The sequence below is a fragment of the Phascolarctos cinereus genome, unplaced genomic scaffold (assembly GCF_003287225.1).
Source record: "Phascolarctos cinereus isolate Bilbo 61053 unplaced genomic scaffold, phaCin_HiC Scaffold_4;HRSCAF=312, whole genome shotgun sequence".
Lineage (NCBI taxonomy): Eukaryota > Metazoa > Chordata > Mammalia > Diprotodontia > Phascolarctidae > Phascolarctos > Phascolarctos cinereus.
Genome location: NW_027555847.1, coordinates 562,314,031 through 562,331,779, shown reverse-complemented (window position 1 = coordinate 562,331,779; position 17,749 = coordinate 562,314,031). Strand labels below are relative to the sequence as shown.

The 17,749-nt window shown below is 36.8% G+C and overlaps 1 long non-coding RNA gene across 1 annotated transcript; it reads left to right on the top strand.

The window, feature by feature from the left end:
* Positions 1–567: 567 nt before the first annotated feature.
* Positions 568–9,341, top strand: LOC110224097 (uncharacterized). The gene is made up of 3 exons (XR_002328880.2): positions 568–660; positions 806–862; positions 8,945–9,341. It is a non-coding gene; the product is annotated as an uncharacterized LOC110224097 (long non-coding RNA).
* Positions 9,342–17,749: the final 8,408 nt, after the last annotated feature.

The following is a 17,749-nucleotide window of genomic DNA, read 5'->3' as shown; positions in this document are numbered from 1 at the left end:
CCAAGTAAATGCCTTGAAAGTAAAAGGGAATATGTGAAGGGAGAGAAGATCAAGGGGGTGGTGGTCACCATGTCAGTTTTGCCTCAGGTCATTTAGCATTCTCAAATCTCACTGCTAATACCAGTATTATTTATCATACCTTAAACCTTTAGAGATCTTTATTATCTACCTTCTTCACAATCCCTTAAAATCTGCCCCAACCACTCTACCAAACTACCCTCTCAGAGGCCACCAATAGCTAACCAAGTCATCACTAGATCCAATGACCTTACTTCAGTGTTGGGTTGTTGTTGTTGTTGTTGTTGGGGTTTTTTTTAAGAATTAATGTGAAAAAGTAGATAGAATGTTGGACTGGATTCAACAAAGTCTAGGGTAGAATCCTGCTTTGACACTTAACTATATAACTGTATAACTGCTGGTGAGTTAGTTAATCTCATTAAGCCACACAGTTTCCTCGTCTGTAAAACTGGGTTAAGGAGGAAAAAAAACTCTTGGTATTATCAATTTTCTCCATTATCTCTCATGGCCATTTGATTACCAAGTCTTGTCATTTCTTGTTTAGGTACTTAGAGCTATATTCATGAAATGATTGGTACCAGAACATCCTCCACTGGCCCAGAATGCATTGGCTCTACACCTTCTTATCCTGTGCAATCTAAGGTAATGTCTCCCGAGATTATCCACCCAAATCCCTAGAGACTTTCCTCTGCTCCTTTTAATATTTTGTGTGAAACAGTGCAGCACTCTGGCTGTCTGACTGCCATCTCTCACTCCTGCATTATAATTGGCCTTCCTTGTTTTCCAGACATACCTGTACTTGACCAGTTCTTTTATATCACATCTCATATGCAAGTCATCATTGGTAAGCTACTATAGACTACATCCTATGAACACACTATTCCGTTGCCCTTTGTGTCACCTACAATGTTGGATTTTTTTTTAATTGTGGTGTTAACAACGTACAACTACAGAGCATTACTCAGACATAATTTTTTTAAGGGTGCTGTTTTGTGACAATGAACAGCTTAGGTTCAATGAGAGTACTGTGTTAATTTTCCAAATGTGATTCCCCAATATCTTCCTCTTATTCAATTCTGGGATTTACTCATTGTCCATTGGTATTATATGCAAATGAAGTCAACGGATAGCCTATCTAATTACATGCTGCAATTCAGGCAATATCTCCTCCCCCTCCCCATCCCACCCTGTGGATAGTTTTTAGATAAATCTCATTTTAATGACTGTAGATTTCACTGAGGAGACTTTGTAGTGTCTTGGGGCTTGACTCAATTAGAGCAATATCATCTGTAAATAGGAGCACTAGAAAAACCTTGCCTTCTTTAGGGAATTCTTCTACTCAGATTTTTTGTAGGACATCTGTTCTAGTCCATTCCAATATCCCTAGAATTTACAGGGGGGCTTCAAAGGAGAACTAGACCAGCCATCCAGTGCTCAAAGCAATAGGCTTTTATTTGGCTCATTTTAATTCATACATGGAAACACTGTGTTCCTTAATTTGAGGCACCCATGGGTGAGAGCACAGAGAGGGAGTCAGGGGCAACCAGAAAAGGGCTCTAGGGTAGCAATTAAACATCTAAACTAGATTGAGGGGATTCTGGGAAAGGTGGCAGAATAAGGCAGGAAATTACCTGACTCTTTCAAATTCCCCCACAAATAATTGAAAATAATGCCTCAAAGTGAACTTTAGAGTGGCAGAAAAAAATTTAAGTCAGGGTAAACCAATTGTCCACCTAAAATAAGTTACTTCTAAGTCCTAAGAGGACATTAGGAAAGACCTGACCTCCCAGGGTGGTGTTCTGGCCTGGTTGAGGGTACCTCGGGGAAGATACCACTGAATCAACAAACCACAAACCCTGAAGGCAACTGTGATAGTTGCATCCTCAGCTTCACAAACTGTCTCCCCACTGACAGTGGAGGGGGAGGAATCATATGGCTGATCAGGGAAATATTACAGGGCCCTCTCCTGATGCTGGATATGGAGCCCAGATGCACTGACCAGTCACAGTCCCAGGCTATAGCTGTGGGCAAGGAGGAGTGAGTACATGCTGGTGAGTGTGCTAGCAGAGGGTAGGGACCCTGCTGGCTGTTGGCAATCACAAGAAAGTGGAGTGTCTGGTTTTGGTATCAGGGCAGAGGGGTAAGCTGAAGTTTACAGCCATGGGAAGGACCACAGAGAAAAAGAGTGTTTGCAATGACAGCACTACTGGGGGCTGTGGGCATGGCTTAGGGGCAGAGAGGAGTACCAGAGGTCAGGCCCCCAGATAGAGCTGAAAAAATAACAGCACAAAAAACCTGAAACCTGAGACATTACTCCCCATGCCTCGTGATTAGAGCCTAACTCTAACATAAAGTTAATAGCCAAGAAATTAGCTGCTTTTAAAAAAAATGAGTAAGCAAAAGAGAAATAATCTGATCATAGATAACTAATAAGGTGATAGAGAGGATTAGGGTTCAAACTCAAAAGAAGAGAGTAAAGTCAAAAACAGCTGCTTCCAAAGCTTCAAAGAAAAATGTAAAATGGTCACAAGCCCAAAAAGAGTTTTTGGAAGAACTTAAAAAAAAGAAAACTTTAAAACTCAAATGAGAGAAGTTGAGGAAAAATGAAGAAAAAAATAAAAATAATGTAAGAAAAACAAAAAAAATATGAAAAGAAAGTCAACCCAATTGGAAATAGAGATCCCAAAACTTACAGAAGAAAACAACTCCTTAAAACTTAGAATTGGGCAATGGAAAGCTTATGACTTCCTAAGACCCCAAGAAGTAATAAAACAAAATCAAAAGAATGAAAAAATAGAAGAGATTGTGAAATATCTCATTACAAAAATAACTGACCTGGAAAACAGATTGAAAAGAAATAATATAAGAATTGTTAGACTACTTGAAAGTTATTTTTTTTACAAAAAAGTCTAGACATTATAATTTAAGGAATTATCAAGGAGAATTGCCCTGAAGTTTTAGAACTAGAGGATAAAACAGAAATTTTAAAAAATTCACCAATCACAACCTGAAAAGATCCCAAGATGAAAACTCATAGGAATATTGTAGCTAAGTTTCAAAGCTCCCAGATCAAGGAGAAAATGCTACAAGCAATTAGAGTGAAATAATTTAAATACTGTGGAGTTACAGTCAAGATAACACAAGATTTAGCAGATTCTACATTAAAAGAGCATGGAGAATGATATTCTGAAGAGCAAAGGAACTGGATCTGCAACCAAGAATAACTTATGCATAAAAGCTGAATGTAATTCTGTGAGGAAAAAAATGGATATTTAATGAATTAAGGACTTCCAGGTATTTTGAGGAAAAGGTGAAAACTAAACAGAAAATATGATTTGCAAGAATCAGGAGAAACATAAGAAGGTAAGAATTAAAGGTATTTAATAAGATCAAAATGTTTACTTCTTATATGGGAAAACATTATCTGTAACTCTTAAGAATGTTTTCATTATTAGAGTAGTTTGAAAGAACATAGCATAGATAGAAGGCTTGGAGTTGAGCTGAGTATGGGATGATCCTAAAAAATTAAATTGAGTAGGCAGAGGTAGGAGCAATTATCTCATACAAATGAGGCATGAGCGGAAAAATGGTTACCCTAGAGGGTAGAAGGAGGTGGAGAGTTGGTAATGCTAGAACTTTATTCTCATCAGAACTGGGTTAAAGAGGGAGTGACATATACATCTGAAAGGGTATAAAACCTTCCTTAACTTATAGAGAAATAGAAGGACAAGGGGATAGGATAAGAGAGGGATTCTTAAAATGGTGTACAGATTAAGAAATAGGAAGGCAAGGGGAGAGGATAAGAGAAGGGTTCTTAGAAGGGGTAGAGATTAGGGAGGTGTGGTCAGAAGAAAATCAGACATCTGAGGAGTAAAAAGAGGGGGAGAGAAAAATAAACAGTAAGGAAAAATATCAATTATAAGTCTGAATGTGAATAGGATGGATTCACCCATAAAATTGAAATGAATAGAATGGATTAAAAATTGGAATCCAATAATATATCATGTACAAGAAACACATTTAAAAATGAGAGATAAACTTAGAGTAAAATTAAAGGGCTGGAATAGGATTTATTATCCTTCAGCTGATGAAAAGAAAAAGCAGGGGTAGCAACATGATTTCAGACAAAGTTAAAGCTAAAATGGATTTAATTAAAGGAGATAAACAGGGAAACTATGTTATGTTAAAAGGTAACACAGATAATGAAGTAATATCAATAGTAAACCTATGTTCACCAAATGCTATAACATCCAAATTGTTAAATGAAATGCTAAATGCATTACAGGTGGAAATAGGTAGAAAAACTATAATAGTGAGGGATTCAACCTTCTCTCAGAACTAGATAACTCTAACCAAAAAATAAATAAGAAAGAAGTCAAGGAGATTAACAGAATCTTAGAAGAGCCAGATATGATAGATATCTGGAAAGAACTGAATGGGAATAGAAAGGAATATACCTTTTTCTCAGTGGTACATAGTGCCTTTGGAAAAATTGACTATATATTAGGGCATAAAAACCTTATAGTTAAATACAAAAAAATCAGAAATAGTAAGTGCATCCTTTTAAAATCATAATGCAATAAAATTATATTTAATAAGGGACTATGGAAACACAGATTAAATTTTAATTAGACTCTAAATAATCTAATCCTAAAGAATGAGTGAGTTAAAGAACAAGTCATTAAAACAATAAATAATTTCATTAAAGAGAATGATAATAATGAGATCGCATACTCAAACCTATGAGATGTAGAAAAAGCAGTGGAAGAGGAAAATTTATATCTCTAAATGCTTACATCAACAAAATAGAGAAAGAGCAGATCAACAAATTGGGTATGCAATTTAAAAAATAGAAAACAAACATAAATTTAAAATGCCCAATTAAACACCAAATTGGAAATCCTAAAAATCAAAGGTGAGATTAATGAAATTGAATGTAAAAAAACTCACTGAATTAATTAAAGTAGGAGTTAGTTTTATAGAAAAAAACATAAAATAGATAAACCATTGGTTAATATGATTTAAAAAGAGAGAGAAAACCAAACCACTAGTATCAAAAATGAAAAGAATGAATATACCACTAATGAAGATTAAATCATTGAAACTGTAAGAAGTTATTTGCCCAATTACATGCCAATAAATTTAACAATTTAAGTGAAATGGAGGAACACTTGCAAAAATGTAAACTGCCTAGATTAGCAGAAGAGAAAACAGAATATCTAAATAAACCTATTTTAGAAAAAGAAATTGAAAAGGCCATAAATGAGCTTCCTAAGAAAAAATCATCAGGACCAGATGGATTCACAAGTGAGTTCTACCAAAGATTCAAAGATCAACTAATTCTAATATTAAATAAGTTATTTGGAATAATAGGCAAAGGAGTCCTACCAAACTCCTTTTATGAAACAAATATGGTGCTAATACCTAAACCAGGAAAAGCAAACACAGAGAAAGAAAATTATAGACCAATTTCACTAATAAATATGGAAGCAAAAATCCTAGCCATTTTGGAGGGTAATCTGGAATTATACCTTTTGACCAAGCAATAACAATTAGGTCTATTTCCCAAGGTGATCAGAGAAAAAAGAAAATAACCTATATGTTCTTTGTGGTGGCAAAGTACTGGAAATTGAGGGGACACCCATCAATTGGGGAAGTTGTGGTATATGATTGTGATGGAATATTACTGTGCTGTAAGAAATGATGAGCAGGCTGATTTTAGAAAAAACATGGAAAGATTTGCATGAAATAATGAAGAGTGAAATGAGTAGAACCAAGAAAACATTGTATATGATAACAGCAATATTGTTTGAAGAATAACTGTGAAGAAATAAGCTATTCTGAGTATTATAAATATTTAAATCATCTATAAAGGATCCATGAAAGAAGATGCTATCTACCTCCAGAGAAAGATCTTACAAACAGAAGTATGAATAATATGGTTTTACATATGTACATATCTATGTCAAATGAAATGGTGGCCTTCTCTAGTGAGGAGTGAAGAGGGAGGGAGACAGTTCAGGACTTAAAACCCTAAAAATTTTATTTTAATTTGAAAAACAAACCCCCAAAATAAGACATGGAACTATTACTTCCAGCTCCTCACCCCCAACTAGAAGCTCTGCCAACACCTACAAAATAGAACAAGTTAGGAAAGTATAGGGGAGATATGCAATTAAGGATTCTTCCTACTAGCATCTATTCTAGAAAGCAAAAAAAAAGAAAAATTCTGCAAAGAACTTGATAAGTACCTTGACTTTTGGTGACTTAAATGAGGCAGTAGCTTCAAGGGAGAAATGGTAAAAAAAAAATATGCTGGAAAATTTAGCCAGGATAAACAAAAATAAACTTAGATTATTCAGAAGGTTTATGCCTGCACATCATGAATAGTTTCTTCGAGAAGAACATCAGTGGGCACTGAAGAGAGTAAGCATCAAACCCATCAGAAACAATGAAATTAACTTTATCTCATCAGAGAGGAAGTCAACATTTACTGATGAAGAAGTCATTTTAGAAAATAGATGGCTATGTACAGTTATCACACTGGTTAGAGCCAGAGTCAAAATCAATACCAAACTAGAAGAAAGAATGTTAAAAAGAAGACATTGCTTGTAATTAAAGCAATTTCAACTAGACCCCTTTAAATCAAGTGCTTGGATTCACCTGCTCTGATTCTTTCAATGACCTTGTGAAATAGACCACCTCGCTGAGACCCAGTTTCCTCATCCATAAAATGGAGATAATAGTACTTGTACTCTCTTTAGCATAAGGTTGGTGTGAAGAAAGTCCTTTGTAAATTTTTAATGGAATTGTAAGGGAGGTAGCTCCTTTGCTAAATTTCTAATGTTCTTATTTGTCATGTAAGCTATTGACAGCATATTTTCTATATTTTGGTGGAATAGAGAGTTTATGAAGACCATACAACAGATACAGGCAGGACTCAATAAATGAGGACAATTATTCTGTGAACTTTTAATTTCTGGCTCTGTCATCTTAAAAATAGTTTAAGGGGTACTAGAGAACTATCAACCTTTATCATAAGTCCCACATACTATCTACAACCAAGGGAGCATACCTCTCCCCATTCCCAAGTCAGAGTCCTGCACTGCAATCTTCTCAGTAATTTCATTCATTTTGTTATTTATAGATTGATTTTTGTTTAGGGGATAGGTGATTTTTTGTTGGAGATGTTCTCCATATGTATGGCAGAACAGTGGTTGAGCAAACCATTTTGTGCCTGGTATGTAGTGTAAAGGTGGCCCTTTGATTTGAGCCTGCAGACATTAACTATAAACCCTTTCAGTTTCATAGCGCTGCTTCTTCCTAGAATTGGCTTTCCAATTTGTTGTTGTTGTTCAGTCATTTCAGTCATGTCCAACTCTTCATGACCCTATTTGGGAGTGTCTTGCAAAGATATGGCAGTGGTTTCCCATTTCCTTCTCCAGTTCATTTTACAGATGAGGAACTGAGGCAAACGGTTAAATGACTTGCCCAGGGTCACACAAGCTAGTAAATGTCCAAGGCCAGGTTTGAATAGAGGAAGATGAGTCTTCCTGACTCAAGTCATAAGTATTCTTATCCACTATGCCACATAGCTGCCCTACAGGTTTGATTACATGTTAAAATAATAATAACAATAAGGTCCTATGTAACTAGGAATTCTTTATTAGAAATTTCTAATATAATGATTAGTAAAATCACATAAATCAATTGACATCTCTATCACTTATGCCTAAGATGATTAGATATCCTGGTTTGTCTAATATAGCCTGATTTTTTTATACTTCTTATAAGATAGTAAATTCTTTGCTATACAGTCTAACCAATATATTATGAAATGCCCAGCATCTTTTCATGAATTATCGTATTCATTCATCCATTCATTTGTTCTTTCATGCATTCAAAAATTAATTATAGTATATATGATGAATTATGTTTTACATATTCATTATATATATTGAATTATATATTTGGGACCTAAGTTTTTTTTTTCATTCATAACTATGGTATTTTGCACTTTGCCAATAGCATCCAGTTCTACAATTCTTTCCCAGAGAGTTGGCCAGAGGAAAGACACTGTCCAGCCTTTGGGGCTCCAAGCTATTTTTAATTAGGGGAAAGTAAGAGTCTTGTAATAAAGAAGGATAAGAGAAGCCTGGGGCTATTGTGTCCTCTCATCCCCAGCCACTAATGAGCCTGAGGCTTATGAATAAAGATTGATATTAAAAAATGGGGGAATGAAAGGACTCATCCTTCTTCTTTTACCCATCCCCATTATCTCCTGATGTCAGTCAGATGTCAAAAGTTTACTAGCAGGAAATCTGGTGGCCTAAATTTCCTCGACATTTTGGGACAATTCTTTCCCTCGTCTCCATGCAGGTCTTTACTGGTAAGCGGGTTGTCTCCATTCTTTCTCAAGCTAGAGACCTAAATATTCAGACTCACTTTTAGCCCCTGCTTCTATCAGTTAAGTGCAGTTAGGTGGCACAGTGGATAGAGCACTGGGATTGAAATCAGGAAAACTCATCTTCATGAGTTCAAAGGGGGCATCATACACTTACTGGCTTTGAGACTTTAAGCAAGATACTTAACCCTGTTTGCCTCAGTTCCTCATCTGTAAAATTAACTAGAGAAGGAAAACCACTGGAGAATGACAAACCACTCCAGTATTTTTGCCAAGAAAACTCCAAAATGGGGTCACGAAGAATTGGACAAGACTGAGCAATAAATCTGTCTGTTAAATCATCATCCTTCCTTCCATTGGCTATCTATGATCTGAATCCACAATACAAGCCTTTGGCTCTGTGGACTTTGCCTTGCTGTTTCCTCCAAGAGATAAGATCTGCCTTCCTGCTTCACCTGATCCCCTTAAGCCTTTTACAATAGCTCTTTCTTCTTGATTTACTTAGGATTTCTATCCCAACAGATTTATCCAGGGGTCCTCCTAGCTCTATCCTAAAGCACTGTATCTGATGACAAGCTAGGAGGGTGAGAAGGAGGAGGACTTCCAGGATATTGGAAGAGGAATACAATGAAAAGAAACTGCAAAGAAGTGGTTGGTCAATAATTACTGCATTTAAAATAGGCATCCAAATGTAAGTTAAGTAACGTGATCTCTAAATACATAGAGATTATCCTTCACCATTTATAATAATTGCTTCAATTCATATGCTGCTTTATGATTCACAATGCCCTGGCCTTTCCCCAAAATAACCCATCAAGAAGAAGAATACAATTATCATCTCCATCCTACAGCTGGGACACCCCGGCACTTAAGCAACTCTCTGCTAGCTAATTAAATAGCCATGTTTCAAAAAACTGTCTCCTGGATTCGATCTGGGTATTCTTTCTAATAAACAAAACTATATCTTCATGTCTTTTGAGTTGTTCTTCACAGTAGTGAGATTACTTTGAGCCCTACTCAATCTTTCAGTTAGTTCCTTTATTGATCAAAGACAAGCATTTGCAAAACAACTGGTGGGGGATTATAAGTGAAATCCCAGACCATGGAACAGTTGTTCTCCATGCAAGGCTAATGGCCCAGATGGAACCTTAGACAGATGCAAATTAATACACTACAAAGTGAGTACATGAGATGATACTAAATAGAAGAGTAATCAGAATCAACAGGATTTCATCAGAGAATGAATGAATGCCTGATTCTGGAGCAGGAAAATCTTGTGTCTGGTATGGAAGGTTAAGAAGACATTTCTTTTTGAGTTGTATCTGAGATTCCATTGGTGGTTTAGCACCACAGGCACCACATAGCAGGCACTTAATAAATTACTCATTGATTGACTGAAACTAGACCAGACAGCTAGGTGGCACAGCACATAGAGTACTGGGTCTGAGATCAAGAAGTAGAGTTCAAATTTGACTTCAGATTCTTATTAGCTCTGTGACTTTGAATAAGTCACTTAACCATTGTTTGCCTCAGTTCTCTCATCTATAAAGTGGAGATTGTAATAGCACGTGCCATGAAGGGTTGTTGTGAACATCAAATTAAATAATATTTATACATTGCTTAGCACATGCCTGGCATTATATTTTAGGCTACATAAATGCTAGTTACTATTATTGTTAGTTCAAGTCAAGTCAACAAGAACTTATTAAGGCTTGCTATGTGCCAGGCACCATGCTAAACCTTGGAGATACAAATACGGGCAAAGAGAAAGACAGTCCCTGCCTTCAAAGGAGCTTACATTCCACTGAGAGAAGACAACACATAAAAGAACTTCCAAAAAGAAGTTTAAAGAATTTGTGTCATTGGACTGAAAAGACCATCAATTACTTGACAAATTTAGAATCTGAAAGAATTGCCCAGGGCACTGAGAAGTTATGTGATTTTCAGTGCATCACTGAGCAATTCTGAGTCAAAGGTATTTCTGAGTCTGAGGACCAACCTCTATGAACTAATCCATGCTGCCTCTCTCCAACAATACATATTTTGGGTATAAATGCTTGCTTTCCAAGTGAAGGAGACAGTATATACAAAGGCTGGTATGAACAAATCATTTTAGTTTGTTAGGAGTGTGAGTAAGGAGTCCTGAGAAATGAGGCTGTTAGATTGGTGAGGTAATAAGGATAGTCGTTGGTACCAGCTTGAAATCTCTTGTAAACAATACGGCTATGGGAAAGCAATTCACTGACTTTCCCAGAAAGAAACTTTTGTCACCTCCAAGCAAATGTCTGTCAGGCCACCAACTTAACTGAACCCAGTCAATAAAGAAAGGCATCCCTGATCAAGATAAAGGGATTTAATAAGTATTGCAAAACACAAACTCTCAAAGACATTTCTAGCTCAGAACAAACATTCAAATACATCAAAAGTTATTTCTATAATATGAAGAGATGAGTTGTAACCCTAAAAATACAGCCACATAGGTAGGCCAGCCAAGATGGTAGAATCAGAGGAAGCAGTACAGTCCTACTTCCTCATCTCCCACAAGTACTCCAGCAGAGATGTAAGAATTTCAGACCAAGTAGTGATCTGGAAATTTAAGGAGAAACCACAGTGGGTCATCTGATGCAAAATCACAAATTTTACTAAGAGAGAAGTGACCAAAGCAGGAAATATGGCACAGAGGATCTTGTAGCCAGACCCTAGGAGCTTAACAGAACTGAAGCACTGTTGCTCTGATCCCAGACAGGGATTGGCCAACTCAACCCTACCCTTAGAATAAGGCCTCACAGCTACGTCTTCTGACACTCAGAGGGGATCATGATCTCACACCTAGGGACAGAACAGGGGTAGGGTGCTTACAGACTTGTACCAAGCCACAGTGTTATTGATCTGATGCCAAAGAAATGATCATAGGTACATTCTGGGAACAAGAACACAGATTCAGTAATGTCTGTCCAACTAAAAGAGGGAATAGCAGACTTAGGTCCTAGAACAGGGATGGCAGCACTGTCCCTCTGACTCAATAAAGTGAGATTCAACCCCCTGGCAAAAAAGTAGGAATTAGCAGGTCATGCTATTTCTGTGAACGGGCAGAACCTTCTAGATGGCTAGCTCAGGGTAGGGCCAGCAACTGCCTACTAGAACTGTACTTGGAGGCAAGTCTACAGCTGTATTGCCTAGACCCAAACCAGCTTCTGAAGACTGGAAAGTCCTGGAGGGTATTAATTAGACTGTGCCCTTGATTAGAACACACAGAGGCTGCTGAAAATTTGCTGCTCCCCAGCCCAAGCTGTCCCTGTGGTCCTAGAAGAATATAGCATATAATATTCCAGAGAATATAGTAGTAAGACAACAAATAAGACAGACCAGGACTGTATAAAATCACAACAATCCTGCCAGAAGTTTAAAAAACTGACCCTAATACAAAGTCTCAATTCATGAATAGTAAATAAGTAGATAAATTAAAAAAAAAAACTATCATGATACCAGGAAATGCCCAAGATACAAACCCAGAAGAGAATAATTTAAAAATGACCTAAAAGGATACCTTACAAGAACAAGACAGTTTGACCACAAGATCAATTAGAACTCCTAGAAGAAATAAAGCAAGAACTTTAAAAAAAATGTTAAAATACTATTACAGATGAAATGAGAGTGCTAGAGCAAAGAATTGGGAATGAAACAAGAACTATAGAAGAAACACTTGGAAAAAGAATTAATTAACAGTTTAGCAAAAGCCATATAAAACCTTTCCCAAGTAACAGGCTCCTTGATAAGTACAATGTGCCAAAGAAACGTTAATTATTCAGTGAAGCCAGAAACATCCAAACAAAATCAAAACATTGAAAAGCTAGAAGAAAGAAGAAAGCTAGAAAGAAAGAAAGATAGAAAGAAACAACTGACCTGGTGAACAGAACAAGGAGAGAAAATTCCAGAGACATTAGACTACCTGATAGCCATAAAAAAAAAAGAAGCCTAGATGTCATATTTCAAGAAATCATGAAAGAAAACTGCCAGACATACTCAAACACGAAGGTAAAAAGAAAATACAAAGAATCCACCAGTCACCTCCTTTAAAAAATGCCAAAATGAACACTCCCAAGCATTTCATAAAAGAAGAAAGGAAGAAGGAAAAGGATACACTAGGGAAGAAATAGGGAATAAGGACAATAGAAATTGTTATTTCATATAATTGGGATATTCAAGTAGAAAACTATATAGATGAAGAAGGGACGGGGGAAGTGTCTTCCTTTCATCTGAACTAGTCAAATGTATTCAACTCAAAAGGGAAATATGGGATGGGGGGAGGGGTGGGGTGGAGAACACGAAGAGAGGAAAGGGAGGAGTAAAAAGGACCATAGATTCAGGAAGGGATTGGTCATAAGCAAAACAAACCCTAAGCTGGGAATGGACCTCATGAAGAGGGGTTTAAAAGTAAAAGAAAGGATAAAAACGTATACCTTGCCCTACTCAGACTAAATCTGAGTCTTGCATTCAGTTTAGCTTGTCATATATTAGGAAGGACTTTAATAAGCTGGAGAGCATCTGAGATAGTCAATCAGAGTGGTGAAGGTCTTGAGATCACCCATAAGAACAGAGGTATCAAACACGCCACCAGAGAGCCCCGAGAAACCCCTGAGGGCAGCCAAAACCAGATTAAAACATAATTGGGAAATATTTAACAAAATAAATTAAAATACACGTGACCTGCAGGTATCCATTTCTGTTTGAGTTTGACAACACCGCACAAGAGGACCAATTGGAGAACCTGGGAATGTGCAACATGGAGAAGAGAAGACTTTGGTAGGAAGAAAGCTGATTTTAAGTATTTGAAGGGCTAGCATGTGAAAGAGGCACTAAATTTGTTCTATTGACCTCCAACAGCAGAGCTAGGATCAATAAATGACAGTTCGGGCAGATTTTCCTTATTTTAAATATTTAAACTTAAAACGAGAAAAACCTTCCCAACAAGTTTAGCCACCTAAGAAAGGAAGGGGCCACCTCTTGCTTTAGGAGGATTCCTTTCACTAGAAGCTTTCAAGCAAAGGTTAGATATCTATTCATTGAGCATTTTGCAGAGGAGAGTCTTTTTTCAGACATGGGTTAATTGGCCTCTGAGCTCTGTGATTCTCTAATTTCATGAGTTTTCCCTATAAAAGTGTAACTACGATATTCCTTGAAGGAATAACACATTAAGCACTTGCCATCTTAGCATGAATGAGTTTATCAGACCCTTTCTAAAGATAATGGCTGAGTAAGAATTCCTGGATAATCTATCATGGTACAAAAAGGGTAAGAATTGATGGCGGACAGTGTCTACAATCAGGGTTCTGACTTAAGAGGGTGGGCTTGGGAGGCAGTGGGGAGAGCTGGCTGGCCAAAGCACAGCATGAAAGGTGTCTTCATAGACACCTTATGTGAGAAATAAATGTTTGGCAAGGGTGCCAAAAAGTTGTTCAAAGGAGAAGTCAGCCAGTCAAAAAAATCATTTATTATCATTTACTATGTATCAGGCACTACGCTAAGCCCTGGACATACAGAGAAAAATGAAAACATATTCTTTACCCTCATAGAGCTCACAGCCTTATGGGGGAGGCCATATGCCAACAACTATATATAAGATATATACAGGGTAAATGGGAGGTGGAGAAATACCTCCAATAGCCTCCTTCACTGTGTTGAGGGCCCATACTGAGCACCACAAATAGTGTAAATGGATAGGAAGAGCCAAGGTAACAAGGCCTTAAGTAATGACTCAGGGCCAGGTCTTTGGCCACACTTATTCTTTCAGAGTCTAGGTTCATAGGTAATTCAACTAATTTCACTACATAGTGTTTGTAGGTTATGGAGATATTTTGTGATGGAGTGACAATCCTTTCGCAGTACATAAAGGCACAGAAGAACTGTTCAGATTCCTTCCATGTTCTCATATATTCCAGCTCCCCAGCAGACAGATGAAAATAGCTTGTTACTTTCTCATTTGCTGTAACATTACAGTAGTTGAGGACTAATTAGACCAGTTATCATTGTCATGTTTACAAGTGATTCCTTTCATAAGGTTTTCTTTTTATATACCACATTACATTCTGGTTGCAATTTTCAGAGAGGTTTGTCTATTATCCAATCATATGTTTAGGTAGCACTGCCTTTCATCCTTTGGTATTGACTCTGTTTTCTCTGTCCTGGGTATGTGTATTATGGGTATTTTAGCCTTTCAGGTCCACGTAAAAGCTAATGCACTTTCTGATCTTAGATAATGTTGGTGAAGCCGTGTGGGGTCTTCAGATTACAGGCACTTTAAAAACATCAGAGGCTAATATGTTATACTGTATCAATTGTGTAAATGACTTTCTGCTTAGTGTGTGTTTATTTTTGTGTTCTCCATTTTCTAAGAAATATTTTAAAGACTCATAAAGAAAACATGCTTTCCTTTAGCTAAAATAATGTTGATGTTGTTTAATGAAAATATTTAATTTATCACTAAAGTATATATATGTATGTGTGTGTGTGGTGTGTGTGTGTCTATATATATTTTTACAGATCATAGGATCATAGAGCTGGAGCAGGAAGGGTCCTCAGCGGCCTTTTAGCACACCATCACATTTTGACAAGTGAAGTCCAGAAGAATTAAGTCATTTGCCCAAAGTTACACTGGGAGAAAGCATTAGAAGTTTTGAATCCAGGTCCTCTCACTCCAGAGCCTCTGTGCGTGTGTGTTTTTGTCTGTGTGCACACACATGCACATGTGTATACATGCATCTATCTATAGATGTATAAATATATATCTTATGATTAAGATATATATGTACGTGTGTGTGTGTGCATGTGTGTGTGTATGCATGTTTCTGCTTCCTGTGCTCAAAATTCTTAATCCTGCAAATCAAAACAACTCTGAGGTACCACATCACACCTATATCACACCTATTAGAATGACCAAAATGACAAAACAGGAAAATGATAAATGGAAAATTGGAAGACTAATGCATTGTTGGTGGAGTTGTGAAATGATCTAACCATTTTGCAGAGCAGCTTGGAACTATGCCCAAAGGGCTATAAAAATGTGCATACCTTTGACTCAGCAATAGTACTTCTAGGGCTGTATCCCAAAGAGGTCATACAAGTGGGAAAAGGACCAACATGTACAAAAATATTTATAGTAGCTCTTTCTGTGGTGGCAAAGAATTGGAAATTGAGAGGATGCCCATCAATTGGGGAATGGCTGAAGAAGTTGTGGTATATGAATGTAATGGAATACTGTTGTGCTATAAGAAATGATGAGCAGGCAAACTTCAGAAAAACCTGGAAAGGCTGGACAGATGCTGAGTGAAGTGAGCAAAACCAGGAAAACATTGTATACAGTAACAGCCATGTTGTGCAATGAGCAACATTGATAGATTTAGCCTTTCTCAGCAATGCAAGGATCTAAGACATCTCCAAAGGTCTCATGATAGAAAATGCTAGCCACATCCAAAGAAAGAACTATGGAGTTTGAATGCAGATCAAAGCATACTATTTGCTATATTTTTTTCTTCTGTTTTGTTTCCTGTTTCTGATGGTTCCTCCTATTAGTTCTAATTCTTACTTACAACATCACTAATGTGAAAACGTGTTTAATAAGAATGTATATGTATAGCCTATATCAGATTGCGAGCTGTCTTGGGGAGGAAGGTGGGGAAGAAGGGGGGAAAATTTTAAATTCAAAAGCTTATGGAAGTGATTGTTGATAAATCAAAATAAATTAATAAAAAAGTCTTAATCCTGATTACAGCTTTGAGTCACATGAGGGGAATTTAGGCTATGTTTATATTATTTTCATGTTCCTTTCCAAATTCAATACACATTAATTAATCACCTCCTGTGTTCATGGACATAATCCCAGTCCTCATGAAGTTTTCCTTTGTAGGGAACATACTTGCATATAAATAAGTCTAATATACAGTTAAACAAAATAGAGAGTTAAGGAATTAAAGAATATATCAGAGAATGTATTCTGGAAATATCTAAGGAAGCTATGTACATATATATATATACATATATATACACACACACACATTTATACATATATGTACGCATATATATGTATGTAATAATAGCTGGCATTTATATAGATAGCACTTTATCATTTAGAAATCACTTTAGATGTGTTATTCCATTTGATCTTCACAATAACTTTGTAAGGCAAATACTATTTATCTTCCTCTCACAGATAATGAAGCTGAGGCTGAGAAGGATTAAGTAACTTGCTCAGGGTCGCACAGCTAGCAAGTATTTGAGGTAGGATTTGAATGCATACTTTCCCAATTCCAAGTCTAAGACTCTATCCACTGTCTACATGCACGTATATATCTCTGGCCATTTCCATGTCCATGTTATATCCATATTTATGCCTCTGTCTACATCCATGACCATGTCCATGTCCATCTCCAAGTCTATGTCCATGTCTATATTTATGTCTATGCCTACATGTGTGAAGGGAGACTCTCAAGTAAGAGCTGGTACTCCCTTCATTTTGCAAAGAAGGAAACTAAGGGAAACAACACTTTTAGCCAGGAGACAAGGAAAGATTACGTGAATGTGTCAATTGAGCTTAGCCTTAATGGATTCTGAAAAACAGAGATGACAAAAAAAAACACTCATCCTAGGCACTGGGAGAGGGAGGAGATATGGAGATAAGCAGTTGGTGTCAAGATTTAAAAGATGTATAAATACATAGAAAGGCAGCAAGGTGGTGCAGTGGATAAAACATTGGGCTTGGAATCAGGAAGACTCATGAGTTTAAATCTGGCCTCAGACTTACTGTGTAAACCTGGGCAAGTCACTTAACCCCCTATTTGCTTCATTTCCTCATCTATAAAATGAGCTGGAGAAGGAAATGGCAAACAATTCCAGTATCTTTGCCAAGAAAACCCTGAAATGGGGTCATGAAAAGTCAGACTGAAACAACTGAATGACGAAAAAATGCATGGAGGCAGAGGATGGTATTATGAATTTTTTTTCTCCTGTTAACTAATCTCTTTTCTAAATATATATTTTCTTTCCCCCCAATTACATATTAAAACAATTTTAAACATTATTAAATAAAGTTTCGAGTTTCAAATTCTATCCCTCCCTGAAACAGTAAGCAATCAGATAGGTTATACTTGTGTAAGGTATGATGAACGCTAAGAATAGTTTGCACTTCAGTTTTGCTAGCCCTTTTAGCATGTGAAAGAGAACAGAGTGAAATAAGGTTGGTTGGAGCTAAGCTGTAGGGCACCTTAAATGCCTGCATTAAGGAGTTTGTATTTTATCCTAGAGGCAATAGAGAAACACTGGAGGTTTTTTGAA